This window comes from Canis aureus, chromosome 31 (assembly GCF_053574225.1).
Source record: "Canis aureus isolate CA01 chromosome 31, VMU_Caureus_v.1.0, whole genome shotgun sequence".
Lineage (NCBI taxonomy): Eukaryota > Metazoa > Chordata > Mammalia > Carnivora > Canidae > Canis > Canis aureus.
Genome location: NC_135641.1, coordinates 13,052,590 through 13,080,381, shown reverse-complemented (window position 1 = coordinate 13,080,381; position 27,792 = coordinate 13,052,590). Strand labels below are relative to the sequence as shown.

Sequence of the window (27,792 nt, the reverse complement as noted above, 5' to 3'; positions counted from 1 at the left end):
CACCAAGAATAGAACCTGTTCCCATCAGCCAGACAGGAAACATTCATAATTCATGGGATATTGGGCAAAGGACACAGAAGAGTCGTGTCTAAGTCATGGATAATGATTAGCCCCAGATTAGTGCTTTTGAATCTCAGCACTATCACTGTTTTAGTCTGAACAACTATTTATTCAATTGAGGTATTGAATTGTGAGGTATTCTATTTATTGTGAGGTATTTGTCCTGCACACTGCTGACATTAGCCTTTCAGATGCCAGTACTATACCCCCTCCACCAGACATTGTCAAATGTCCCTTGAAAACAATATCATTTGTAGCTTATATCCACTGGCTTGGACTGACCAGTCTTGGACTGACCAGTTCTTGGACTGTTTCAGTTCAGCATAACAAATCTTTAAAAGCAGTATATGAGAATATTAAACTATTTATGAGTAAACTAATGGCATTCCAAGGGAAAGCCAAGAGATGTTTATAAGAAAACACAATTACCTAGCACACAAGATAAAACATAGTATCTTGCACCATATAAACATTCACCAACTTTTCTATACTTACCATGGTGAGTATAGCACAGTGAATGTATAGAACTGGCAAATTACTATGTAGTACACCTGAAACTTTTATAACATTGTATGTCAACTATATTTCAAAAGAAGTGATATATTTTTTTTAATTTACCAAGCTTTCAAATAGAGAGTCAAACATGTCCCATAAGGAGAAAAACCAATCATTGAAACTGATTCAGTCCTAACACAGGTGTTATATTTAACAGATGATGTCTTGAAACAATCATTATAACTGAACTCCACATGTTCAAAGGGCTAAGTAGAGACATGGTAGATTTTAAAAACACATCAAGTTTCTAGATATGAAAATTCTGTGTTAGATTTTAAAATATACTGGATGGGTATAATGATAGATAAGACACTCTAGAAGAAAACACTACTAAACTTGAAAACATACTACTGTAAACTAAATAAAACACAGAGAAAAGAGAAATTTTTAAGTCTGTGAAATAAAGACTTTTTCATATCTAAAAAGATAAATGAATTTATCACAAATAGAACGGCACAACTAGAAATATCAAGAGAAGATCTTCAGGAAAAGCAAAATGACCTGGTAGTAATGTGGATCTATTTAGCAAGAGAATAAAGAGTACCAGAAATTATAGCTACACAGATAAATATATGAGACTATTCTGATTATTAAGTCCTCTTTTAAAAATGGTTCAACAAGGGGAATCTGGGTGGCTCAGTCAGTTAAGAATCTGCCTTTGGCTCAGGTCATGATTCTAGGACTCTGAGATCAAGCCCCACATTGGGCTCCCTGCTCAGCAGGGAGCCTGCTTCTCCCTCTCCCTCTGTCTGCTGCTCCCCATTTTTGCTCTCTCTCTTTCTCTCTCAAATAAATAAATGAAATCTTTTTTTAAAAAAACAATGGTTTCACAAATATCATAAAAGCAAAAACTTAATGCAGTGTGGAGTTTGTTTCAAATATAAAATAAAAGTGTATGGCAAACATAGCAGAAAGATCCAGAGGGAACAAAAGAAAATACACTATTGTAAGCTTCCCATATCATACGTGATATTGTATGGCTTCACTTGAAAGTAGACCAGGATAAAGTAAACTTTTCTATATTAAACCCTAACTGCTAAAGTAATAAAACAAAGAACTAGAGTTAAGACAAGAATGAAATAAAATGTAATCATAATAGTATCGAGTGAATCCAAAGGAAGGCAGAAAAATAGGAAAGTGGAGAATAAGAACAGATGGGACCAATGAAATACAGATGATAAGATGACAGCTATCTACCTGGCCTTATCAACAATCACAGTACACGTGATGGCCAAATGCCCTCATTAGAAAGCAATGCTTGTCATGCAGGATCAAAAAGCCAGACTCAACTACTATATATACACATATATAGACACATATGGACTACAAAAAACAAATTTGGTTATGAGAATTCAAACAAGTTAAAAGAGATATATCATGTTAACACTAATCTAAAAATGTTAGTAACATAGAAGTCTATGTTAATTTCAGGCAAAGTGTATATTTCAGTGGGAAGAATATTAAAATATTACCAGGGAGTAGAAGATCATTTCATAATGCTAAAGGAATCAATTTTCAGGTGACTGTAGACTCCTAAACCTGTATGCAAGCAATATACCTTAAACAAAGTAAAAATAAACAGAACTGCAGAAGGAAATAGACAAATCCACAGAGTTGGAGATTTCAAAACTTCACTCAATAATTGAAAGTATATGTAGACAGAAAATCTATACTACAAAGCTGTGATCATTAAGACAGCATGGTATTGCCATAAAAACGGACACATAGATCAATGGAACAGAATAGAGAATCCAGAAATGGACCATCAACTCTATGGTCAACTCTATGGTCAACCATTCATATGATCAAAATTTTAGCAAATCAGATTCAATGACATATCTTCATAATCTTCAACAAAGCAGGAAAGAATATCCAAAGGAAAAAAGACAGTCTCTTCAATAAACAGTGTTGGGGAAAATTGGACAGTCACATGCAGAAGAATGAAACTGGACCATTCTCTTACACTGTATACAAAGATAAAATCGATGAAAAACCTAAATATGAGACAGGAACCCAACCGAATCCTACAGGAGAACACAGGTAACAACCTCTTTGATCTTGGCTGCAGCAACTTCTTGCAAGACACATCTCTAAAGGCAAAGGAAGCAAAAGCAAAAATAAAGTATTGGGACTTCATCAAGATAAAAACTTCTGCACAGCAAAGGAAACAGTCAACAAAACTAAAAGGCAACCTATGCAATGGGAGAAAATATTTGCAAATGACATATCAGATAAAAGGCTAGTATCCAAGATCTATAAAGAATTTACCAAATTCAACACCCCCAAAACAAATTATCCAGTCAAGAAATGGGCAGAAGACATGAGCAGACATTTCTTCAAAGAACACAGACAAATGGCCAACAGATACATTAAAAAATGTTCTACATCACTTACCATCAGAGAAATACAAATTAAAACCACGAGATACCACTTACACCAAGTTAGGACGGCTAAAATTTACGAGACAGAAAACAACAATTGTTGGCAAGGATGTGGAGAAAGGGGAACCTCTTACACTGTCGGTGGGAATGTGAACTGGTACAGCCACTCTGGAAAACAGTGTGGAGGTTCCTCAAGAGATTAAAAATAGAGCTACCTTATGACTCAGCAATTGCACTACTGGGTATTTACCCCAAAGATATGGATGTAGTGAAACGAAGGGGCACCTGCACTCCAATGTTCATAGCAGCAATACCCACAATAACCAAACCGTTGAAGGAGCCACGATGTCTTTTGATAGAGGAGTGGATAAAGAAGATGTGGTTTATATATACAATGGAATATTACTCAGCCATTAGGAAGGATGAATACCTACCATTATTATCGATGTGGGTGTAGCTGGAAGATATAATGCTGAATGAAATAAGTCAATCAGAGAAAGACAATTATCATATGGTTTCACTCATATTGGAATGTAAGTAGTAGTGCAGAGGACCATAAGGGAAGGAGGGGAAGCTGAATGGGAAAATAATCACAGAGGAAGACAAACCATGAGAAACTCTTAACTTTGGGAAACAAACTGAGGGTTGCTGGAGAGAAGGTGGGGGGGGGGGTAACTGGGGGATGGGCATTAAGGATGGCAAGTCATGTGATGAGCACTGGGTGTTATATGTAACTGATGAATTATTGAAAACTATATCTGAAACTAATGATGTCGAATATGTTGGCTAATTAAGTTAAAAAAAGAAAATCTGTAAGGATATAGATTTGAACAAAATTGTCACCAAACTGAACTAACTAAAATGTATAGAAGATTCCATCCAACAATAGCAGAATTTATATTCTTTCAAGGGGCCACAAAAGAATTTACCAAGATAGGCCATATTCAGGGCCACTGTAAAGTCCAAATAAATTTCAAATAATTTAAGCCAGGCTATTTCCTGACCATATAGTAAATAAATTAAAAATCAATAACACTAATGTCTCCAGAAAAATCCTCAAATCTTAAAAACTAAAAAATATACTTGTAAATGAATCATGAGTCAAAGGAGACATATATTTGACCTGAATACAAATATGACTTACCAATTTTTGTTGGATGCCACTGAAGTCTGTCAGGAATTTATAATATTAATTGCCTATAATAGGAACCAGAATGAACTCAAGTTGAATATCTCAGTGTTCAACTAGAGGAAAAAGAGGAAATGTAGCCCAAATTATTAAATGACACACTCATAAAGAAAACAGAAATCCATGCAATAGAAGAGAGAGAAACAATAGAAAAAATAAAATTTAGAAAATGTAACCAAAACTGCTTTTTAGAAGATTAATGAAATTAGTAAGTGTCTTCTTAGGCTGATCAGGAAAAAAAGAGAGAGAGAGAGAGAGAGAGAGAGAGAGATAAAACCCGAAAGTTTCCAATATCAGGAATAAGCAAGGTGTCATCACTACAGATTCTACAGATTAAAAGACATTAAGGGGGGATCCCTGGGTGGCTCAGCGTTTTGGCGCCTGCCTTTGGCCCAGGGCGCGATCCTGGAGTCCCGGGATCGAGTCCCGCGTCGGGCTCCCGGCATGGAGCCTGTTTCTCCTCCTCCTGTGTCTCTGCCTCTTTCTCTCTCTCTCTCTGTGTGTCTATCATAAATATAAATAAATAAATAAATCTTTAAAAAAATAAAAATAAAAGACATCAAGGGATGAGCAAAAAACTGGAACAGACATCTCTCCAAAGATGATCTACAAAACAACAAGAATATTAAAAAATACTCAACGTCACTAATCATTGGGCAAATATACACCTAATCCCAAGGCGTTTCCCAAGGGTTTCAAAGAGTAGTTTGTACACCCATGTTCACAGCCTTATTATTCACAACAGCTGAAAGGTAGAAGCAGCTCAAGTGGCCATCAACAGTTGAATGAATTTTTTAAATGTGGTATACACTTACAAGGGAATGTGTTCAGCTTTAAGAAGGAGATTCTTGGGACCCCTGGGTGGCTCAGTGGTTCAGCGTCTGCCTTCAGCTAAAAGGAAAATTATTCCCAACTCATTTTATGAGACCACCATATAAAACAAGTCTAAGATATTACAAGAAAACTACAGGGATCCCTGGGTGGCGCAGCGGTTTGGCGCCTGCCTTTGGCCCAGGGCGCGATCCTGGAGACCCAGGATCGAATCCCACGTCGGGCTCCCGGTGCATGGAGCCTGCTTCTCCCTCTGCCTGTGTCTCTGCCTCTCTCTCTCTCTCTCTGTGACTATCATAAATAAATAAAAATTAAAAAAAAAAAGAAAAAAGAAAACTACAGACATCATGAGCATGGAAGAATAAAAATTCTAAGCAAAATTTTAGCAAATCAGATTCAACGACATATAAAATACATCATGACTAAGTGAGATTTATCTCAGGAATGTAAAGTGAAAATTAAGCACTGTGATTCATCACATTAACAGAGTGAAAAGCCACATGAACATCTGAGTAAAAGCATAAAAAGCATTTCACAAAAACCAACATCCATTTTTCGTAAAGATGTTCAGCAAACTAGAAATAGAAGACTCCTCCTTCCACCTGCTGATGGGCATCTGTAAAAAAGCTACAGCCCAGTGATACATATAAGGTGGAAGATGAGACACTTTCCCCTGGAGATCGCAAACAAGATGTGGATGTCATACACAGCAGATAGGAATATAAAATAGCTCAACTGCTTTGAAAAAGAATGTGTCTCTTAAAAAATTAAATCTATGCCTACCTTATGATGTAGCCATCTCACTCTTAGTCTTTGACCCAAAGGAAAAGAAGGGTCCTTCCATACAAACCTTGAGCGCAGATATTCATGGCTACTTAATTTGTGATAGCCGAAAAGTGGAAACCACAGTCCATCAACACAGTCATGGATAACCAAGTTGTGCACTCAGACCACATCACACTACTCAATAGTAGAAGGAATGAAGCATTGATGTGTGCCACAGTCTTGATGGATCTCAAAATGATCATGCGGAGTGAGGAAACTAGATAAAAAAGAAGAGCACATAATGTGTTATTCCATGTATGTAGAATTCTAAAGAAAACATAGTAATCTGTAGTGAGAGAAAGCAGATGGATGGTTTCCAGGTGGTCGTGGAAGGAAGTGGTGGGGAATTTGTAAATGCCAGTCTTTCCCTTTAGCAAGTCACTTGTAAAAAAGGTACTGTCTTCCCTTCACGTACTGTCTTTTTTCCATTGGATATTCTTTCTTGCTTTGTTGAAAATTAGTTGGCCATAGCCATAAAAGCCAAACTATGGAAGGAGCTCAGTTGTCCGTTGACAGATGAATGAATAAAGAAGATGTGGCACACACACACACACACACACACACACACACACGCACTCACAATGGAATATTACTTAGCCAACCAAAAAATGAAACCTTGCCATTTGCAATGATGTGGATGGAACTAGATGTTATCCTAAGCGAAATAAGTCAATCAGAGAAAGACAATTATCATATGATCTCATTCATATGTGGGATTTAAGAAACAAAACAGAGGATCATAGGGGAAGGGAGGGAAAAATAAAACAAGATGAAATCAGAGAGGGAGACAAACCATAAGAGACTCTTAATCATAGGAAACACACTGAGGGCTGCTGGAGGGGAGGGAGTTGGGGGTGGGGTAACTGGGGGTCGGACATGAAGGAGGGCATGTGATGGAATGAGCACTGGGTGTTTTGTGCAATTGATGAGTCACTGACCTCTACCTCTGAAATTAATAAAACACTATATGTTAATTACATTGAATTTAAATTAAAAAAATATATTCCCTACTGGTAGAGAAATGCAAAAAAAAAAGGATCTTTTATTTATTTGTGCAAAATCCAAATAATCCTTGGAGATGTCTTGGAAGCTGTGGTGCCAATGCAAAATCTCAAGTTTGGGAACTCACAGCAGCTGTTCCTGACAAGGACCTAGGAAGCTAATGGGGATGCACAAAGCAGAGGCTTATTTGCTGCATCCTGAAATAGGAAAGTGTCATGAGCCTGAAGAGAATGACTGAAATGAACAAATGATTTGAAATATATTACAGGATGGTAGATGGTGAGTTAGCATTTATCCTCCATGGCTAAATTCTGGATCTGGCGGCCCACATAGGCACCCTCTGAGAGAGAGAGGACACCAGATTTCCTTGCACTTTTTAAAAGTGATGGACAGGGGCACCTGGGTGGCTCAGTGGTTGAGTGTCTGACTTTGGCTCAGGGCATGATCCTGGGGTCCTGGGATCGAGTCCCGCACTGGGATCCCTGCAAGGACTCTGCTTCTCCCTCTGCTTGTATCTCTGCCTCTCTCTGTATGTCTCTCATGAATAAATAAAATCTTTTAAAGAAAATAAATTTAAAAACTTAATGCAGTGGACGGATCTGAAATTGTCAGCCAATGGGGAGGTAAACTTGTGAGTTGGATCCATGGATTCTCTCTTCAACTTTGAAAAAAATGTAGTTTGAGAGATCGGAGAGGGTGAAAAGAAAGTGCCCCCCCTCCAGGGTTGCATAGAGAGTAGAACATAGCATTGCTGTCACTATGTACATCACAGTAAAATATTAACCCAGATTCCTCAGAAACAAAAATAATGGATCACATAAGCAGCACTAGAATCAGAATAGCATCTGCTGATGCTCTAAATATGGTGAAATCTCAAGGCCCATTAACTATCATATTCAGGATCCAAATTGCTGCCCAGCTGGGATGCAGAGAGCACTCCCAGAAGAGCAAGAACATCGTGAACTTTGAGACCAAGATGCTCTGCTCCCTCTGAAGAGCCAGTAATGTATTCAAAACTGTTGAAGACAGGACACTGAAATAAATTGGCCATGTCGTCTGTGATTCGTTCTGGTGTAACACGCCAGGGCGTCCGGGAAACCTCCAAGTTATTAGATAAACGGATGTGTTTGTCATCAGAAAGTGTAGCTAAGCTTTGATAATCATGGCTGGACTTATGTTTGCATTTTTTCCTATAAGACCAACAAAAATTATTTTTTTTAACAAAAATTATTGAAGCAAGGTTGGCTTTAAAGCTTTCACGTGAGCAAGAGGATGATTTCTCTGTGGTTTGGAAGGGAGGGGACTCCACATTCTCTTTCTGTGTCCTTGTTTATGCTCAAACATGAACAGACATTTCTCAGCGGTGACACGCTCCATTGTCCTGTGCATGTGGCTCCCATCTCTGATACCTGGGATAAGACCAGTTTTCTGGTTGGGCACATTTCCTTTTATGGACATAAGAAGTTGGTTAACAGAAGAAACAAGCAAAGGATTAATTTACCCCCCAACCCCACACACACACACATACATTAGAAATGTTGAAAAAAACACAAAGGTACTCTTCTTATCTTTTTCCTTGCCAGGAACCTTTGGAATACTCTCCTACATGGTACAAATATAATCAATAGAATACCTGAAATGTTAGCATGGAATTATCTGTTCTGCTGAAAACAGTAGGCCTCTACCACAGAAATGAGGGGATCCAGTAACCCTGCTCTGATTACCAGAGCACTCGGACCCAAGTGCCCAGGGTGGCAAGTCATCGGATCCCAGCAGGGCATGGAACCCCCACCTATACCAAAGGAGCCAGAGCTCTGGCATTTATTCCTTTATTCAGCCCGTCAGTGAGTTTTTCATCAGTACATCCTCCATGCCAGCCGTCAGGATACACTCTGAACAAGATTATTGAAAGAGGTGCCTTCTCTCATAGAACTCGTGCTCTTGTAGTGGAAGACATATGAATAAATAAGTAAATACATAAATACAATAATGCTAGACACACTGAATGGCAGTGCAGGTTGTCAGAGGATTTTTAAAGGGTGGGGTTCTATGGAGCAATTGGGCAGCTGCTTCCTCCTATGCAGTCAGGAGGTGCCAATGAAACTTAGGTGTGAGTGACAGGCTGCATGCAGGGGCGGGTAGAAAAGCATCTGTGACAGTGACCAGCAGGGGGAAGAATGTGGCTTGATGCAGAAGCAGACAGTTACTATTCCTGGGATGGAGGGGCTTCAGCATGTTAGGTGTTGGAAGCCAGACCAAGTGTTTGGACACCATTGTGAAGTGCAAAGAGAGACTTTTGAGTCTTTGTGAAGCAGCAGAATGACAGTAGGGTACCGAGTTTAAAAGGATCCTGATGGCTATCAGAGAGTCATTGGTCATCCAGTTGGGCCTGGAGGGGATCACCTGGGCATGAGTGTAGGTGCTGGGGAGATGGGTCCTCAGGACACAGTTCTGGAACTCCCCCACCCCCCCACCACCCAACAAGGTAACAAAACCCTGAGAAGCTGCTGCTATCATGAAGGAGTTTCAAACATCAAAGAATAAAGAATATGCTGGTAAAGAAGTCAAGTCAAGAAAAGACCAGCTGGTTCAAATGTTGCCAAAAGGTTAAAAAAAGATGATGATTGAGACAGGACATGGCATGTAGCAGGAGGTCACCTAGACAGGACTGGTTTTAGTGAGGTGTAGAAGTAGGAATGATTCTTAGCATCCATCCATTTATCCAACCATATTCCTAAAATGCCTCATGTACATCAATATGGTTCTAGACGCTGGGGGCAAAGCATAGGCCTTAGCCATAGTCCTGCCCCTGTGAGGTTTACTGTCTAGTGAAGCCCAAAAGGACGCTGAGAATAAATGAATAAGTAAATGCTAGTTGGTCGTCATTGCTATGGACAAAAGTCAAATGTGGGGGAAGCACAGGGAGGGTGCAGCACACCTACAAAGCTAGGTACTTCTTGGAATGGGCTGTCAGGGGTGGTGGACTAGATAGTGTGGTGGGCAGGGTCTGAGGTGACCCTAGGGGTGTACACCCTTGTAATCATCTCCCCTTGAATGTAGGTGGAAGTCCTGCCTTAACTCCAGTCAATAGAATGTGGCCAAGGTGAGAGGATGTCGTTCCATGATTATATCTCATTCTATAGGAAGCCCTCTGAGCAGACAAACAAGAGAAGTTCTTGGTGACCTGAAGGAGTAGGGGCCATGTCCTGAGAGGACCACATCCAGGGGACTATGAGGGCCTCAGCTCTGCAGTGTGAGGATCTGAATTCTGCCAACAAGCACTGTGAGCTGGAAGAGGACCTTGAGGCAGAGATAAATTCAGAGTTCCCAAGGGAATGGACAAAGGGTAGTGCATGATCCCTAGCTCAGTGCTCACCTGGAGAGCATAACATACTAGATTTAAAGATGGCTAGAAGGAAAGAACCACTATGGAGAAAGATGTGGGGGTAATTTCCCTCTACAGGCTCTCCCTTTATCCACTAGAGGCTGACTTGCCACCCACGCCCACGGCTTTGTGGGAAACATAAAATTAAATCCTCAAAGGGCGTCTGGCCTTACAGGAGAGAGGATGATCATGAATCATGATAAGTGAAGGTGGAAGTACAAGAGTACCCTAAAGGGTAGTGCCTTGGGGGCTGAGGGGCCAGAGTCCCTGTGCTGAGAGGACACCCCAGCAGGCTTGGCAGAGGAGACACTGCTGGGGATGTATCCACAGGATGGGCAGGGAGGGCTCTGAGTTCTAGCACATGTCTCAGGGAGAGTTAGAAGAGAGAAGTCACCGTGATGGGAGAATGGGCACAGTCCTGCAAACAGGACTCATGGGGGGAATGGCCAGAGTGGAGACCGAGTAGCACAGGGGGGCAAGAGCTCCCGGCCTGGACTCCAGGCTGAAGAACCATGAGTCAACTGTGTGGTCAGGGGAGAGGCCTCTGAATTCTCTCTAGACATGCAGCCTAGCAAGAGCCACCCTCAGGACCATGGCTCTGCGGCATTGAGAAGGAGAGCTGGAAAAGCAAGAGGCCAGAGCAGAAGGTGGAAGAAGATGGGAGCTGACTTCCATCCCAGTGTCTCTTGTCCCCAGGGCTGTGGATGTCCAGGATGCCATCAACAGACAGCAGGTGGAAACAGGAAATTAAAGCTCCAAAGAGAAGTCACCACCGCAGCTACAGATTGGTGAGTCGTCCCCTCCCCAGGCATATCATTGAAACCATCCATCCTTAACTCACATCTGGCCCAGGGTATGCTGTCAGCTTCGCTGCTCTGGCACTGGAGAAAGGCTTCCAGGCCTCTCTCGGGAGAAGCAGGGAGCAGAGTGCCGGAGCGTGGAGCAGTGTGTGCTGATGTGATAGGGAAGCCTGGCGCTGGGTCAACTTCGAACACTTGAACACAAGGAACAGGATATTCTGACAGTGATTGTCTGGCAATGGCCATGTATCTGCCGAGAGTCTTATCTGAAGTTCTAATGTAAATTAGCAAAAAAGCCCTGTGCTTTGGGGCCGCAACAGTTCCATCTGTCATCATGACTGGTACATGGCTGAGACTTCCTAATTTCTGACTATACTCCCTTGGACAGAGTGACGGACATTGACACTGATCTCCCCTTACCCAGTAAACAGGCTTACACAGTCTCAGGAGTGTCATCAGGCCTCAGACTCAGGTCAGGACTAGGCCGCCTTTGGGCTGAAGCTACAGCATATGTTCCATTTATCAAGATGAGGTGGTAGTTTTTCGGTGTGTAAACCATGACAACGTAAGCAAAAAAACTGACCAGTTAATTTGTAGCTGTTTCATTTCATATGTATTTTCAAGTCAGCTTGGGGGGAATGACCCCCAGCCCACTGAGGGAGGTGCACGGCTGGAGCTGCCATGTCTGTGCACTTCCTGGTCTGGGTCCGGGGTCCCCACCTCGAGAAAGAGCATGGCGAGTAGGGCCAACCCATGGGTGTAGACCAGTGATGGTGAGGGATGGAAAGCTAGGCCAGTGCAGACTGCATGCAGGGGGAACATGGCCTCCACAGGGAAAGAGCTTTGCGAGCCATTCGGGGATCATCTGGAGAGTCAAATGCTGTAAGTCCACGCATGGTCTGTGCAAAGATCAACAACATCATATGGTTTTATCGCCTACATTTCTGTTGGGAGAGTTAATTATCGTCAGCCTAGGAATCCCTGAAATAGAAGACGACAGAAAGAGGAGATCCGTGGGTCCACAAATGCTTCTGGAGACCAATCTCCAAAGCTGCTACCAAGGGCCACCACATTTTCATCTTTCTGACCTCTTGGCTTCACACTTCCAAGGCCACCCACTCAAGGCCTTATTGGACGGGGCGCAGCTCCAGGCATGCAAGCAGTGTTCCGCCCCCTATAAGGGGCCCCGGTGGTGAGGTCCAGCCTGGGAGTCTGGGCAGAGGGCAAGACTAGGAAGGACCACACAGTACTGCCCTGGGGAAAGGGGCACCCTGGGTGTGCTACACAGGCACAGTGGGGGTGGCCAGGGCCTCCGAGATGAGAGAAATGTTGAACATGAAGCACAAGCAGGGCTCGTTGGCAAAGTGCATGCTAGGTGGACCCGTACCTACAGCAAGGTCGCTGGTGCTCCCTCCATGATGTCATAGAAGTTGGCATCCAGGTGTCACTTTCACAGGTGGGTGGGGCCTATTTTTATGTGATGTAACTTCCACCTTAAGCAAGCAGCCTGGGGGCCAGAGTCTGTGCTGTGAGGCTGCACCACATCTGCTCTATCCGCTCTGAAGGATTGTGCTGGGCAGGAGCTGCTTGAGTACCAGTGTGTAGTGATGGCCGGGAGCCTCCATTTCTGAGGCAACTAGCTGTTTGCTATGGTATCACCAGGAATAATTCTTTCCAGCATAGTTTTATGGATCTTGCTGCATAAAACATCTAGTTATTGTTGGAACTAGGCCATGCGGGGATATAGAAATACTTCAGCAACAGGCTTCGCCTGTGGCAATAGCCCAGTAGACCGATGGCCAATTCTGTCATTTCAAATATTTTTCCGACCATTAACCTTAAGTGTTGAAATCAACTACAATCATAGAGATGATACTTATGATGTATCTATTTTTTAATGGAAAGATCCATGCTTTTCTCATCCTTTTTTTTTTTTTTTTGCATGCTCCGTATACTACATTCCAGTATTGCTTGAGAAATGTAGGTTCCAAAGCTAGTCAGTGCTGCTAAGAGCTCAGAGGCATTAAGTCAGGAAGACTAAGTGGTTCTGGTCATTGAGATGGGCCCTGGGAGGAGGAATCTACTGGCATGATGGAGAGGTCTCCAGAAAATATGTCGCATCCCCACCAGTCCCCTGATGCCCATGCTCTCAGGTGGACCATGAGGAAGGACAGATGCTTCTTTAACACCTGTGCTTTTCCAAGTTCATTAATGGATAAGTTGGAAACTTAGGCTGCCAGGGTGTTAGAGACCATGAGGAGAAAATGCCTCCCTGCTTGCGGGAGGGCTGAAAGAGTGTTCCTGAAACCACAGGTCTCAGACTCTGAGACTGTAGGTCTCTCGGCCACCCTGTGTTCTTGCGCCTCCTTCTTCTTACTCTAAGGCAAAGTCTCCAGACCTGGGCACCAATGACATTTTGAGCCGAGTCTCTGTTGTGGGGACTGTCCTGTGCATTGTCAGCCAGTTAGCAGCACCTCTGCCCTCTCAATCAATTCCAGAACCACTCTCCCCAAGGGTGGAAACCAAAAATATCTTCAGACATTGCTAAACGTCCCCAGGTGAGAACCACTGCTCTAGAAACATGACAATAGAACAATGAGATCTATCCTTCATTAGAAATTTTGCCAAGTGCTTCAGAAACATTTACCCTTTTTAAGCCATTAAAACAAGTTGGTGCTACGGTCAATCTGACTTCACACATAAAGAAACAGACACAGGGACCCCTGAGTGGCTCAGCGGTTGGGCTCCTGCCTTCGGCTCACGGTGTGATCCCAGATCCAGGATCGAGTCCCACATCGGGCTCCCTGTGAGGAGCCTGCTTCTCTCTCTGCCTGTGTCTCTGCCTCTCTCTCTCAGTCTGTGTCTCTCATGAATAAATAAATAAATCTTAAAAAAAAAGAAAAAGAAACTGAGACACAGGGAAGGTTCTAAGGAACCTCCTTAGATAAACTGATGGTGGAATCCAACTTAGAATCACAGCACTACACACACAAGATCTGGCTGCAATTGTATCTGGCCGAGGCACACACACAAGTTGAAGATTGGACAGGACACTTCCTGCCCTAGGGCATGACGCTGGGAATATGGTTGGTGCTTCACAGATGTTTATGAAAAGGAGATTTTTAAAAATAAATCTATTACATGATGTGGTTGACATGTGCTTTTTAAAACCGCGCCCAGAGTTTAATGTGCCTCGGAAGCACAAGGGACATCCCTGCAGAGGCGGGACCCTCCTACCTGCAGGGGCCCCATCGCTGCCAGCCTCTGCCTCTTCCCACTTCTGCTACTAGGCAGCTAATGAAGCAGGTCACCTGCAGAAGCACCGCCCCACTGGTCCCCGAGTGCCTGTGTCTGTCCCCTGCCCGCCAGGTGTCCGGTAGCTCACTGATTGTCTCGGCCTCTTCCAGGCCTGGAGAACCAGGGAGTCCCCTGCCAGTTTTTCCTCTGAGGGTAGAATCAGTGATTCTGGATACCCAGGCCACCAGGGCCCCACAGGGAGAGCCCGAGGACATGGGCACAGTCCCGTTGGCCAGGTTGCAGAAGAGCCTTGAACTGAAAGCCACAAACTCTTCAGAGCAGGGACATAGTACTGAGGGAAGAGACGGACCCGAGCAAGTGAGGACACCTGGAGTCACAAGCTCCAAGCCAGGGCCAGCCCAGCCTGAAGGGACACCAGGGACAGACCATGAGGCCCCCTCTGACAGGCTATAGTGCTGTGGAGTGAGGCATTTGGATTTTAGCACCAGCCGCGGGAGTGTGCTCTGGTCTCTCGTGGCTTCTATGCCGGCCCCCAAACCCAAATCTTCCCGGCACACGGTGCCACCATCGTTTGGAAGCCGCATTCGCAGGGACGCACAGAAGAGGTCCCTTCTCTCCCGGTAGGATGACCCCGCAACAGGAGGCCTGAGCGCTCCCACTGCCACCCTGTGCCCCCAGTTCCATGACTCGAGATGTATTTTGGCTTAAAATTTTGTGCTGCCCTCGGAGAAACTGACCTGCAAGTAGTGAATTATTCTTAGTAGTTATAGTAGTTAGGGTCCTCCAGAGACACAGAACCAGGAAAAGATATATGTAGATATGAATATGGATATGAGATGAATATAGATGCAGATTGACATCTAAATACAAGAGAGAATTATTTGAAAGATAACAGTGGATAAGGATAATATAAAGCATGTATCTAGGAACATATACTTGGCAGGATATTTAAAAAAAATTTTTTTTTTATTTATGATAGTCACACAGAGAGAGAGAGAGAGGCAGAGACACAGGCAGAGAGAGAAGCAGGCTCCATGCACCGGAAGCCTGATGTGGGATTCGATCCCGGGTGTCCAGGATCACGCCCTGGGCCAAAGGCAGGTGCCAAACTGCTGCGCCACCCAGGGATCCCAGGATATCTTATATATATCCTATAGATTTTTATCAGTATGATGATGGTTTCTGATCATATATATATATATATATATATATATATATATATATATCCGATAAATATGAGGATATGTATCCTATATATGAGAAATGCTGTATAATATATAATGTGTTTAAACTACTATATAGTGTGTATTATATACACATATATACACACGTGTATGTTTGTAGTTTACACATACTATAATAGTTTATGCATCATATATTAGTTTATATGAGTGTCTATGTTATTAAGGAGAATTTCAATCACACACAAAAGTTGGCAGGCTAGAATAATGAGCTTCAATACACTTTTATGCAGCCTCAGTAGCAATGGGACCGTGGCCAGCCTCCACTCACTCTCCCACCCCTGTCTTAATTTGAAGCCACTACTGCATAGTATAACTCTGAAAGACGGCTTCTTTTTAAAAAATATAACCAGTGTATGATCACATTTAGAATAAATGCACAGGGATCCCTGGGTGGTGCAGCGGTTTGGTGCCTGCCTTTGGCCCAGGGCGCGATCCTGGAGACCCGGGATCGAATCCCACGTCGGGCTCCCGGTGCATGGAGCCTGCTTCTCCCTCTGCCTATGTCTGCCTCTCTCTCTCTCTCTCTCTGTGACTATCATAAATTAAAAAAAAAATTTAAAAAAAAATTTAGAATAAATGCACATATATACACATACATATAGACACATACATATCAACTACTATATATATGTGTAGATGACATGTAAGACCAGCATGTGTTCTGTATGTACCAGTATATGAGGTGCATTTCACAGACATATAGACACACATGTGTATATCTGTACACACAAATACAAACCAAAATACATTGCAATAGGGTATGATGACTTGGGTTGGAGCAACCTGAACTCTCCCTACTGCTGACAGGGCGTAAACCGGCACAACTACACCGGTATAATCGTGCGAGCAGCCACCTGCTGAAGCGGAACACACACACCCTCTCTGATGCCCCAGCCAGACCCCCGCCATCCACACCAGCAATGCATATGCAGGCACAACGAAAATGTGTGCCAGAAATATCCTAGCAGCATTATTCTCACTACCTGCAAACTGTAAAGAATGCAAATGTCAACCAAGAGTAAACTAAATTAAATGTTGTATATGCATAGCCTGGAATGCTGGAGAACCATGAAAACGAACAAGCTCCTTCTCCATCTAACAAGTCGGGTGGACTCCACACAGACAAGCTTGAAAGGGAGAAGGAGACGTGAAGGAGCACATCGCATAAGACTCAAGGTGCAGGCAGGGAGGCCAGAAGAGACGAGGTGCAGGGTGTGCAGAGCTGCGGGAGGCTGACACGACTGGTGGCCCCAGGAGGGAAGCCATAAACCTGCCATCCATGGATGACACACTTCAATAAAAATATTATAACCATGATTGTCATACGGATGCACAAAGGACAGTTACTAACCTGATGCTGTTACCTGAAGCCAGGGTTGAGTGGGTCACCCAGGTTTGCAATTGCCAACTTCCAAGGGCAGCTCGTAAGTGAACTCAAAGGGCTTTTCATAATCTCCACTGAAATAAGATTTGTGTAACTGTTCCTAAAGTTGAAAACTGCTGTACAAATCCAAGATACTACCATCTGATTAATTAATTCGAGGTTTCTGTAGAAGACTTAGTGATGGATTCTTTTGTTTTAGTTTCTTAAAAGGAAACCAATTTCAACTTCAAAAAAGAGAATAAAACTAAAAATTTTCGTGGAGAAGTTTCGAGGGGCCTCTTGGGCTTCGCGGCTCCCTCTCTGGCAAATTCACATTTGGCCCAAGGCTAAAATCTGTTCGCATCTAGATGTTCCCATCTTCAGATCCGTAATATATGCCTAATGTGCTTGTTCTGAAAATTAAATGAGACATAGTGAGGAAACACCTAGAATTCCTCCTGGCAGAGTAACGGCAAACAATACAGATTTTAAAATAAACACGGAGTTTCGCTCCAGACGTGGTGGATGCTTCCCGCGGAGGTGAGCCAGCGTCTGTATAGTGAGCCCTTGGCAATCCGCACCATGGAGACAGCTCTTCTCCTTTGGCATCAATGGGGTGGGGCTGGCAGGCTCTGATGCGTGGCCTCTTGCTTCAAAGTTAGGAGTCACGTCTTTGTGCCCTTTAGGAAGTCACTTCTGAGAAGGAATTCTCACTGCAGGAAGGGGCGGCTGTAGGAAGCAAGAAGAAGCTGAGAGGGGATCCACAGTGATGGCACGCTCTCTCCACGTTGGCCTGGATCCACGGTGGGACAGGAGGAGGAAGTAAGGGTAGGGGATCAGGAGAGAAGTGGATGTCTTGCTGCTCTCCTCTGGGACTGGGCGAGTGCTCTGAGGAGTTTGGGTGGCCTCTGAAGAACATGGAGGGCCCCAGGAATGTCTTCAGGGCGTTTGTGGGTCTCAAGGGAGAGCATGAGCTGTAGGAGCTCCTACAACTTAGCAGATTGGAGACCGCCAGGGGCAAGGTCTGATTCTCCTCCAGCCCTTGAACTCCAGGGCAGCCAAACAGACTTCCATTCCCCTCACCTCTTGGGGATTTTTCTTCATACCTTCCACCTCAAAGCAAACCCTATGGATCTAAAGGCTTCTTTTGAATTGGTGATCGACAGGTCTAGTCCGAGTCCATGACCTTGCCCTGCCCTCAAGGCTTTCTATCAGGAATAAGGAGTCCTCGCCATGCCAGGCTGGTGGTGCTGGGAGCCTTCTTGCTGGACCCACTGCCGGAGAAGGACGTGTTGTCAGAAGCACCAGCCTAACTGGGTCTCCTCAAGCAAAACACACTCTTAGGGATATTGGAAAATCCTTCCTCACACCTTTTTTTTTCCTTCACTAAAAATGTAATGAAAAATGTATTGCTTTAATCCTGTGTCCAAATAACAGACGTGTAGACTCCTTATTTTCCCTAATTGCTGCCTGGGCTTTCCAACCACTCATGTTCTGGCAGGTACCTGATTGGTGGTCTAAACAGAATCCAAAATGAAGCCAATTAACTAGCTTGTAGGCATCTTTCTTTGCTTATGAAATTCTGAGAACTGGTCTTCAAATTTTTATGAATATATGTAAAACATCACTTTGTTTTATTTGATTTTGATGGTCTTTTTTTTAAGCCTCTATTTTTGTGACCTGTGTGTAAAAACACATATGGCAAGCCTCGACCATCAACCCCTGGCACCAGCAGACTGTGTGTCCCAGGGCCCTTGGTTAGGTGTGGCAGTGTTGCTGTGGCTAAATCCTAAACACTACATACATGGACGGGGCACGAAAATCTCCCACAGGGCCTTGCATGCCCAGGCTCCATCTGTGATGATCTTGGAAGCCCCTGACATCCAAAGATAGTTGACCCTGGATATGGCAGGAGCCCAAGTTCCTGATTTACCACTGCAAGGACGCTACCTGCCAACCTGGCATCCTTGGGGGAAAAGTAAGTGAGTAAGAATTAACCCCAATTATTTAGAAGTCAGAGAGATCTTAGAGTTTTCTTAATTTACTTTTATTTGTACCATGGGACTAAAATGCATACTATTTAGAAAACAGGGTCTAGTTTTAGCTTGAAAATCTTCAGACAGAGCCACATAGAAGAGTGGAGGTCCCTAACTTTGGCATCAGGCAGGTGTGTGTTTGAGAATCCAGATATGATAGCCAGCCAGGTATGGGTCCTGGCAAGGTGGCTGAAGCTCCAAGCTCAGTACCCTTGGGATGATACAGATGATTGTTGCTTGAGATCTGTCATAAGAAACCAGGGTGATGATGCCACAAAATGCTTTTCAGAATGCCTTTTCTCAAGTAGGTACAAAATACCTCTTTCTTCTTTTCCCTCTATAATCTTTTACTTCCAGTGCCAGATAAAGTTCATTTCCTGAAAACAAGAGCAACAATATCAGCAGTGCAACCTTCATATTTTAATAATTGGTCAGTCTGTGAGGAGCCCATTGGAGCTCCAGGCCTACACTGTCCAGTCCCTCATGCCTCACGTTTGTCCTCTTTCCCTGTAAAGATGCCATGCATTCTCCACATCTCAGCTTGAAGACAGTCAGCCTTCAGCCATGGGACCTACGTTAGGGTCTGCTTGACAGCAGTCTGCTCCGTCCTCTTGTTTTACTGATCCCTTTGTATTCTGATCACCTTCATGGCTTTTATTAATTTTTCCACTGAATTTTACCCTCAAATAAAAACCTATCTGCCAATATCATCCTATATCTCCGTTGCCTGTCATCTAGGAAAATTTTAAGTTGTACCCAGTAAGTGAGCAAATGAAGAAAGTATCATTTGGTGTAACCTGCACTATTGATTCATATGTATACCTTATAATCTTATAATCTACACACGGCCTTCCAAAAAGTCTGAATCATGATTCTTGGCCGTTTTAGCCAGGATGCTAAAGGGTGCATGCTTTAAACACCGCTGAGAGGTAGCAGAAGACGTGGCTGGTTTTCCCTATAAGCATGCAGGGCACTCTTTCTGTAATAATCTGTGTGACAAGTTTTCTGTGAACTTCAGGCTTGAGAATCCCATCGGAATCATCTACCTCAGTGTCTTGCTCTTACTCTGTTGAATTGCTCATTCATAAATGTGCCAGAAATGTGCCAAAAGCAACTGCTTTCAGAACATTTTTATATACATAAAAGTAGAAGCTCATGGCTAATCCTTTGTGCGTGAGCATGTACCTTCCTGTACACAAAAGATTTCAAGATGGGATTCCAGAAGAAACCGAGGAGAATTTCTCAAAAACCCACTTTGGGAATGTTTCTTAATTCAGAGATTCAAGGATGTCTAAGTCACCTTCTAGAGAGGCTCTCTTCCTCATTAGTATCATCCTAAAGCATAAGCGCATAGAGAAGTGGGCTTTGCCATTTAAAATACTGTACAGGGGCACCTGGGTGGCTCCACGGTTGAGCATCTGCCTTTGATTCAGGTCGTGATCCTGGGTTCCTGGGATCAGTCCCACATTGGACTTCTGCTTCTCCCTCTGTCTATGTCTCTGCCTCTCTGTGTGTGTCTCTCAGGAATAAATAAATAAAATCTTTTTAAAAATAAAAATAAAATAAAATATAAACTGTCTAGCATTTGTCACTTTGTGTGCGAGCTAGGCTGACCCATGAGGCCTCACTGGGCCCTGGAGACCCAGCCCTCCTCTATATGAGGACAAGTTGCTAACGGAACAGCAATACAGACCTAGCTGCTCTCAAGACCTTTGTTCAGGGGCATCCCCACTCCCATGAGGGGTAGCAGGAAAATCACTGGGGAGCTAGACTGTCCTTCTCAGTTAACACTACTTAATAGCGGGAAGGGCACTCGTCGGGGATGGGACATGCTTGAAGCAATCTCCCTTCCTTACAAAGCACATGCACCTGCTCTTCCTTTCTCTTTGTCTTGAGGGTCAAAGCACTCATTTCTTACTACCAGGGAAAGCTAATTAAACCAAAAGAGAGGAGCCTACATGTTGGAGTCCCTGAGTGGCCACGTCCTCTGCAGCTGGTGCTGCCCGGGTGCTGGGGGTGGGAGAGGCGGGTGGCAGCTGGGGGCCAGAGTGATGCCACCAGCTGGGGCTAATAATACCCTGGAATTTGTACATGGGCCCTCGCCACGCGTTGCACACCAAACTTTTAAGTGCCCCGTGCATGGAACCTGCCAGATGTCCAGACAGCTGACTCCCAACTGGACCTCTGAAATGCAGAGTCAGCAGGCAAGTTGAGTAGAAGAAGTGGGGAGGAGGCACCAGGCTCATCTCTTGCCTGTCAAGCGGCCATCAGGAATCTCTGTCATCGTTGGCCTCTACTTCATCTATACACACATTCAAAAATACTGAACAAACGACTCCTACGTACCCGTGACCCTTATTGGCAGATATAGCAAGACTCGATGGTCGATCCTCTGTGGTTCTCTCCTGGGTCTGCACATCTTGTGAGCAGGAGCGCTGACTGATGTTGTTTCAGACCAGCTTTTCTGGGACGTTCGTACAGTGAACACCCCGGGAGGGTGGAGAACAAGTCTCCCGGGCAGAAGGCAGGCTCCCCACCCCGCCCCTTCAGCATAATAAAGTAAAGCCTTCCTTTGGTGCCAGGAGCAGGTGAATCACAGTCTTTGATAACTAAACATTCTACCCAAGTGAAATCTATTAACCACCAGACCTTAGTTCCTGTTATGAGCTTCTCCAGGATGGGGGTTATTAATGTCTTTTCTGTCACTCCAGACGTGTTGGTGAGGTACAACATGGGGGGGGGGGGGAGGTCATGCTGGAACCTTTCCTGCAGCCCACAGAGCTTATAGAATATGTCTAGTCAACGTGCCATGGTTGTATGAATTATGGAAATGACATGATCTGTGCGTGCACTGGATTCCTTGAACACAAGGCCACAGGAGCTAAATTGCAAAACCTACTTCATTTTTTCTGTTTATGTCATTGTTTCTACTGCATTTTCTCAATTGTGCATATTTATGGACAATATGAGCCTAAACTTCTTGTTACATTAGAGTTAATGAGTTCATAATAGAAAACAGTCTTTTTTTAAAAAGAGATTTTGTTTATTTTAGAGAGAAGGAGGGTAGGGCAGGGGAAGAAAGAGAGAGAGGGAATCTCAAGCAGACCCCCTCGCTGAGCAAGGAGCCCAGTGTGGGGCTCTATTTCATGACCATGAAATCATGATCTGAGCTAAAATCAGGAGTTGAATGCTTAACCAACTGAGTCACCCAGGCACCCCGAAAATAGTCTTTTAGTCAATAAAACGCTGACAGTAGGTCCGAAGGAATTAATTCTAAGTTTTTATGAAATTTGATACACATAAGTCTCAAATCTTGTTTCCACTCATCCGTGAGCAGAACCGTGAAGGTCTGACACAAAGATCCCACGTGTAACTTCCGCCAACGGAGCAGTGGGATTTCCCTCCTGTCCCTTCCTGCATCGTCCTTTTGGTCTTGAGAAAGGAAGACCACTGTGAGATGTAAATCCCAGGAGAAAAGCACAGTCCCACTGGAGGCAGGACTTTCCAGCAGCTTGCATAAAGTATGCCTTTTGCAAATGCAGAACCTGAGATATGAAGATGTGGTGGGCATGGGTGTCCAGCCCTCGTAAGCAGAAGAGCTGAGGCAGAAAGCATGCTTCACGACCCAGCCCTCCTCCGTGGGGAGCCCTGGTCCTCCCCACTCTCTTCCTGGTCATTCCTCTCTCTATCCTTCAACAATTCCCTGTTTTATGACTGAACACAGAGTCAAGAAGTCTAAGCAGAACTCCATGGTGTGATTTTGGATTAATTGCCACTGTGAATATTTAAAAAGGATTTAATTTCAATAGTTGGTTTAACTCAATTTAAAACTCATGTATAGGGGCAGCCCGGGTGGCTCAGCAGTTGAGCATCTGCCTTCAGCTCAGGGCATGATCCTAGAGTTCCAGGATCGAGTCCCCATATCCGGCTCCCTGCATGGAGCCTGCTTCTCCCTCTGCCTGTGTCTCTGCCTCTCTCTCCGTGTCTCTCAGGAATAAATAAATAAATAAAATATCTTTTAAAAAAGAATAATGTATAGAGTCCATTTCACGGATGAGATGGGATGCCCTGTGCTGTGTGTTCTGGGATGCAACAGCTGAACGGAGGGAGGACAGACCCCATGCAGCTGATTCCACACCAAATACAAAATGATATGCATGATTCTCTGAATTATATCACTAATGAGACAAATGCCCTCATGTGTTGCTGTGCAGGCACACAATGCCACTAATGTGCTCTCTCCCACTTCTCTTTAAAAGCAGGTCTGGCTTTTGTAATGACCTTCAAAGCAATGACATTGGGCACATACATTACAGTATCAGGGTTGACATTTTTATCAGAACTAGTGATATCTCCATTTTTGGAACAAATGCATCAAACTGTGAACCCCCTTTTAGAGCTGTAGTTGCATCTCTAAAGCAAGATCATGGTTTGACTCAAACCCAGTGTTTTCCAAGACCTGTTCTTCTTCTGAGTTGTGTTGTATGAGTGATGAATTCCCAGGGCCTGTGTGGACATTTTCATGCAGCTGATTCAGGCACCAGCTAAGGGCAGAGCATTCTGACCTCTCCCGGCCTCTAACTGAACCCCAATGCTGCTATTCGTTTGGCATCTGATGAGCTTCACTCATCTCTGACTGATCCCAGAATGCCCTGGCCCCATGGCTAACCTCTGCTCCTCCATCATCACCGCTGGAAGAGCCAAGGGTGCTCCATTAACCTTCCTGCCCTGACCCTGATGGGCACTCATGGCCAGAAGGATGGCTTTTGTCCATTGAGCGGATTGGTGCTATGCTGCCACCTAGGGGACCTCTCTACACACTGCAGGTCAACCTTGTCCACATGCCCCAAACACTGATTAGACTGTCAAATTAAAATTGATCCTCAAGCTGACTTTATTGGAGGAGGCCACTCTCTCAGCCCTAGCACAGCCTCCTCATCCTGGGTTCTGGCCCGTGACCTCAGCAGGGTTAATGGCCACCTCTGGGCTCCCCACACACAGACCAGGCAGGTATGTTCAAGATTGTCCTACAGAGCCACAGCCCGTGGGCGGTGGGGCACAGCATCTAAACTGGCAGTCGTGGTGGCAAGAGACAACTGGGGCGGGCAGCCTGGGTGGCTCAGCGGTTTAGCACCGCCGTCAGCCCGGGGTTTGATCCTGGAGTCCCAGGATCAAGTCCCACGTCAGGCTCCCGGCATGGAGCCTGCTTCTCCCTCTGCCTGTGTCTCTGCCTTTCTCTGTGTGTCTGCCATGAATAAATAAAAATAAAAAAAATCTTAAAAAAAAAGAAGACAAATGGGGCACAGCTAGGTGAGCCAGCCACAACCACAGGGTGGAGCTCCAGAGGCTTCCCAGGGTACTGGGCTCCCATGTAGCTGGCAGAAGAGGCTACAGGGGAGAAGCAAAGTGGAAGCTCCCTGAAGAAATGCTGGGAAGAGTCCCAGCAGACCAGCAGCAGGTGGATTGTCCCAGGTGTTTCAGGCATAGAAAATACCAGTAACACCAAAGGTGTTCCAACAGTCCCCAGGAACTGTTCTAATCAGGTACGGTAAGACACCTGGGCACAGAAGTGATTATCCTGAAGGAAGAATTTTATTATCTTCATCATTCTCTAGAGACATTAGGTACCCCTGGCCATGCAGGGTCACCTGGGAAAGCCCTGGGGGAGCAGCAAATGCATCAGAACAAGCATGGGAGGAGCCTTTGTTGCCATGCGGTTTCTGCAGGAAGAAAGGAGGGATGCAGAGTGAGTGGGTTTAGGATTAGTGAGTTTGAATAATTTCAGCAGGTTCTAGGGCCCAGGAGCTATGATTCCTTGTCTGGCCATTGGCTCTGGGGTGATAAGGGGAGATGGATAGTGGCCTGAGTGTGAAAGGATTCAGCTGGGCTTATCCTGAGCTCTAGATTGGTTGGTTTACATTTGAAAGGCATGCTCCTGAGCTAGTTGCTTACCCCTCTTCCTAGAGAAAACACTGGAAGAGTTGGTTGGCTGCCTCTGGGAGGGACAACTCTTCCAGCACCACCAGGGCCCCACAATGTCAAAGGTTCAGAATCCAGAAAACAAACAGTCAAGGCTACATGGAGGCAGTGTTCCAAAACCCTGGCTGGTGCCTGGCTGCCAGCCTCACAAAAGGGGCTCCAAGGCCCAGCCCTTGGCAGAGGCATTCGTGGTGGCTGTTTCGGAGAAGCAGGGCCTGGGCTTCCAGGCTCTGAGGACAGGCATGAGGGAAACCTTGAGGCAGGACACAATGGAAACCCCTGGGAGGAGGAGAAACCTGGGTCCTTCCAGAAGCTCAGATGAGAGAGAAGAGGCATAGAGGTCACTCGCCAAGATGGCAGAAAGTGCCTCTCAAAACAAGAGGTACCATGAGAAAGAAATCCGTCAGCACCATGACTGCTGCCTTCTCCCTGACAGGAGTTCAGGGGGACAGGGTGTAGGAGAGACAGATGAAGAAGAAGATGTTGCTTATTTCCACCTCTGTTAAGTTTGAAGTCCAGCTGTGGAAGTTGGAGAAGAATTGGTACAGGAAACACAAGAGTCGCCGCGGCTATGTCCTGTACTTGTGTCTCCTTTCCGGTCGGACAGCCTCCACCGGCAGCAATGCCAGTCATTTTACCTGATACTCATTTTTTTTTTTTTTTGTCACAAAGCTTTGGTGGCACAGGCACACCACAGACCCTGGGCATAGCTTTACAGAGAGCGAGGATGACAGTGGTCCCCACTCCTTGCCAAGAATCAGGTCCCCTGGGTTCGCCCTCATTTTAGTCTCCCAGGGGTTTGACGAAGCAGGCACCATTTACTCTCCTCTTCCTTTTCTCGGCCACTGGATTCCTTCCCTTTACTCCCAACCACAGATCCCACTGTCCTATGCCACACGAGGGTGTGATCCTATGTGAGCGAGTGTCTGAGGGATGGTCCTTGAGATGGAATGGCTAGCAGAAGCCTGTGTGCATTTTGAATTTGATCCTGGTAGCAAATAATCTTTCGAAAGCCTTCGATGATTTCTATTCACGTGGACCATCTGTCAAAGCGTCACAGTTTCTTGCTACATCTGGGTATCCTTAACACTCAAACATTCAAAGTTCACCACGTGGGAAAGGGTGGATCCTTGGTGCTCCTGCACCTTCCCAGGCATCAAGGGAGGAGCATGTTTTTATCTGTGAGCTGGCTCCGTCCATTTTGCTTTGTCACCTGCTGTTCAACCTTGCACATGTCTTTCCTCTGGGATTTTTTTTTTTTTTTTTTTAGTATTGTTGACACACAATATCCTATTAGTTTCGGAGGCACCTCCTAGGAATTTGATTTTTTTATGCATTAGAAATGGTCCCCATGGGGATGCCTGGGTGGCTCAGTGGTTGAGTGACTGCCTTCAGCTCAGGGTGTGATCCTGGGATCTTGGGACCGAGTCCCCGCATTGGCCTCCCTGCATGGAGCCTGCTTCTGCCTATGCCTGTGTTTCTGCCTCTCTCTCTCATGAGTAAATAAATAAAATCTAAAAAAATAATAATAAATGATCCCCATGACAAATTCAGGTACCATCTGTCACCATACAGAATCATTACAATAGTATTGTCTACATCATTTGTGCTGTTCCCTACATCCTATCACCTCTTTCATAAATAGGATTTTGTACCTTTTAATCCCCTTCACCTATTTTTCCCATCTCTCAACACAGCCCTGCACATGATTTGTTTCCTGTATCTGTGACTCTGTTTCTCATTAGTTCTGTTTGTCTGTTTTGTTTCTTAGATTCCACATATGAATGAAATCATGTGATATTTGTCCTTCTCTGACTGACTTATTTCATTTAGCATGATACCCTCCAGGTCTCATCCATGTCATTGCAAATGGCAGCTCTCATTCTTTTTTATGGCTGAGTAATATTCCTCTGTGTGTGAATATACATACAAACCAATTTTTTTATTTATCCATCCACCTATAGATACTTTCCTTTTTGGTTTGCAAGACCAGTATTTTACAGATATCATGGCATATAGTTTTGTCCAAACTGCTGCTTGAAATTTCCAACCTGTATTTTCGTCCTCTTCTCAATGGCTTTTTTGTTTGTTTGTTTTATTTGGAGCAAAACCATCTGTGCTCCAGGATTACCCATTAAGAAAAACATTTTGTGATTTTGCTTCCTCCTAGCTAGATCTTTAAGTCATCTGTGATTTGTTTCTCTGTATGGCGTGACATGGGTATTTAAATTGGCTTATTTTTCTCGGATTGCTCCCCAGCACTAGCTATTCAATAACTATCCTTTCTGCATTTACTGGATTGCACGTTGTTCATATACCAGATGCTAAGAGAGATGTGGACCTCTGAGGGCTGCCAACCCTGTTGGACCATTTCCTATTCTGGAATAGTGCCCATGTTGTTGATCGACTTGTCTTATAAAAAGTATTTCACAGAAATATCAGGATGATTCTGCTCCTTTAGAAATTATTTCTAGAACTTGTAATCTTGTAAAATGGATTTAAGTCCATTTTGGTTGATGAGTTAGGGATCTTAGCTCTTCCTCATGCTGTGTGGTTTTGATTCAGTTACTTCACACCTTCCATAAAACAGAGATTATGATCAAACCTCCTCCATGAAGATTAAGTGAGTAGATACATTTAATAGGTTAACAACATGTGTGGTTTACAACAAGTGCTCAGTAGTCACAGGTTGAAGGAACCTCGGGTTCACGATCACAGATGGGATTGGCTTGTAGCTTACACGGTGCCTTTTGGCATCTACATGAGAAAACATCACTGCTCCCAAACTACTGAGAAGGAAATTGGTTCAGAGAATACAATTTGGCTAATGTCACAAACCTTTTATTTTGCAAAAGAGATAGAAATCAGATACTGATTTTTTACT

The 27,792-nt window shown here is 44.3% G+C and overlaps 1 long non-coding RNA gene across 1 annotated transcript; it reads right to left on the bottom strand.

Moving 5' to 3' along the window:
• Positions 1-11,938: 11,938 nt before the first annotated feature.
• LOC144302189 (uncharacterized) lies at positions 11,939-12,409 on the bottom strand. Its single transcript, XR_013369034.1, has 2 exons — positions 12,117-12,409; positions 11,939-12,009 (listed from the first exon to the last, which is right to left on the bottom strand). It is a non-coding gene; the product is annotated as an uncharacterized LOC144302189 (long non-coding RNA).
• Between the last annotated feature and the right edge of the window lie 15,383 nt (positions 12,410-27,792).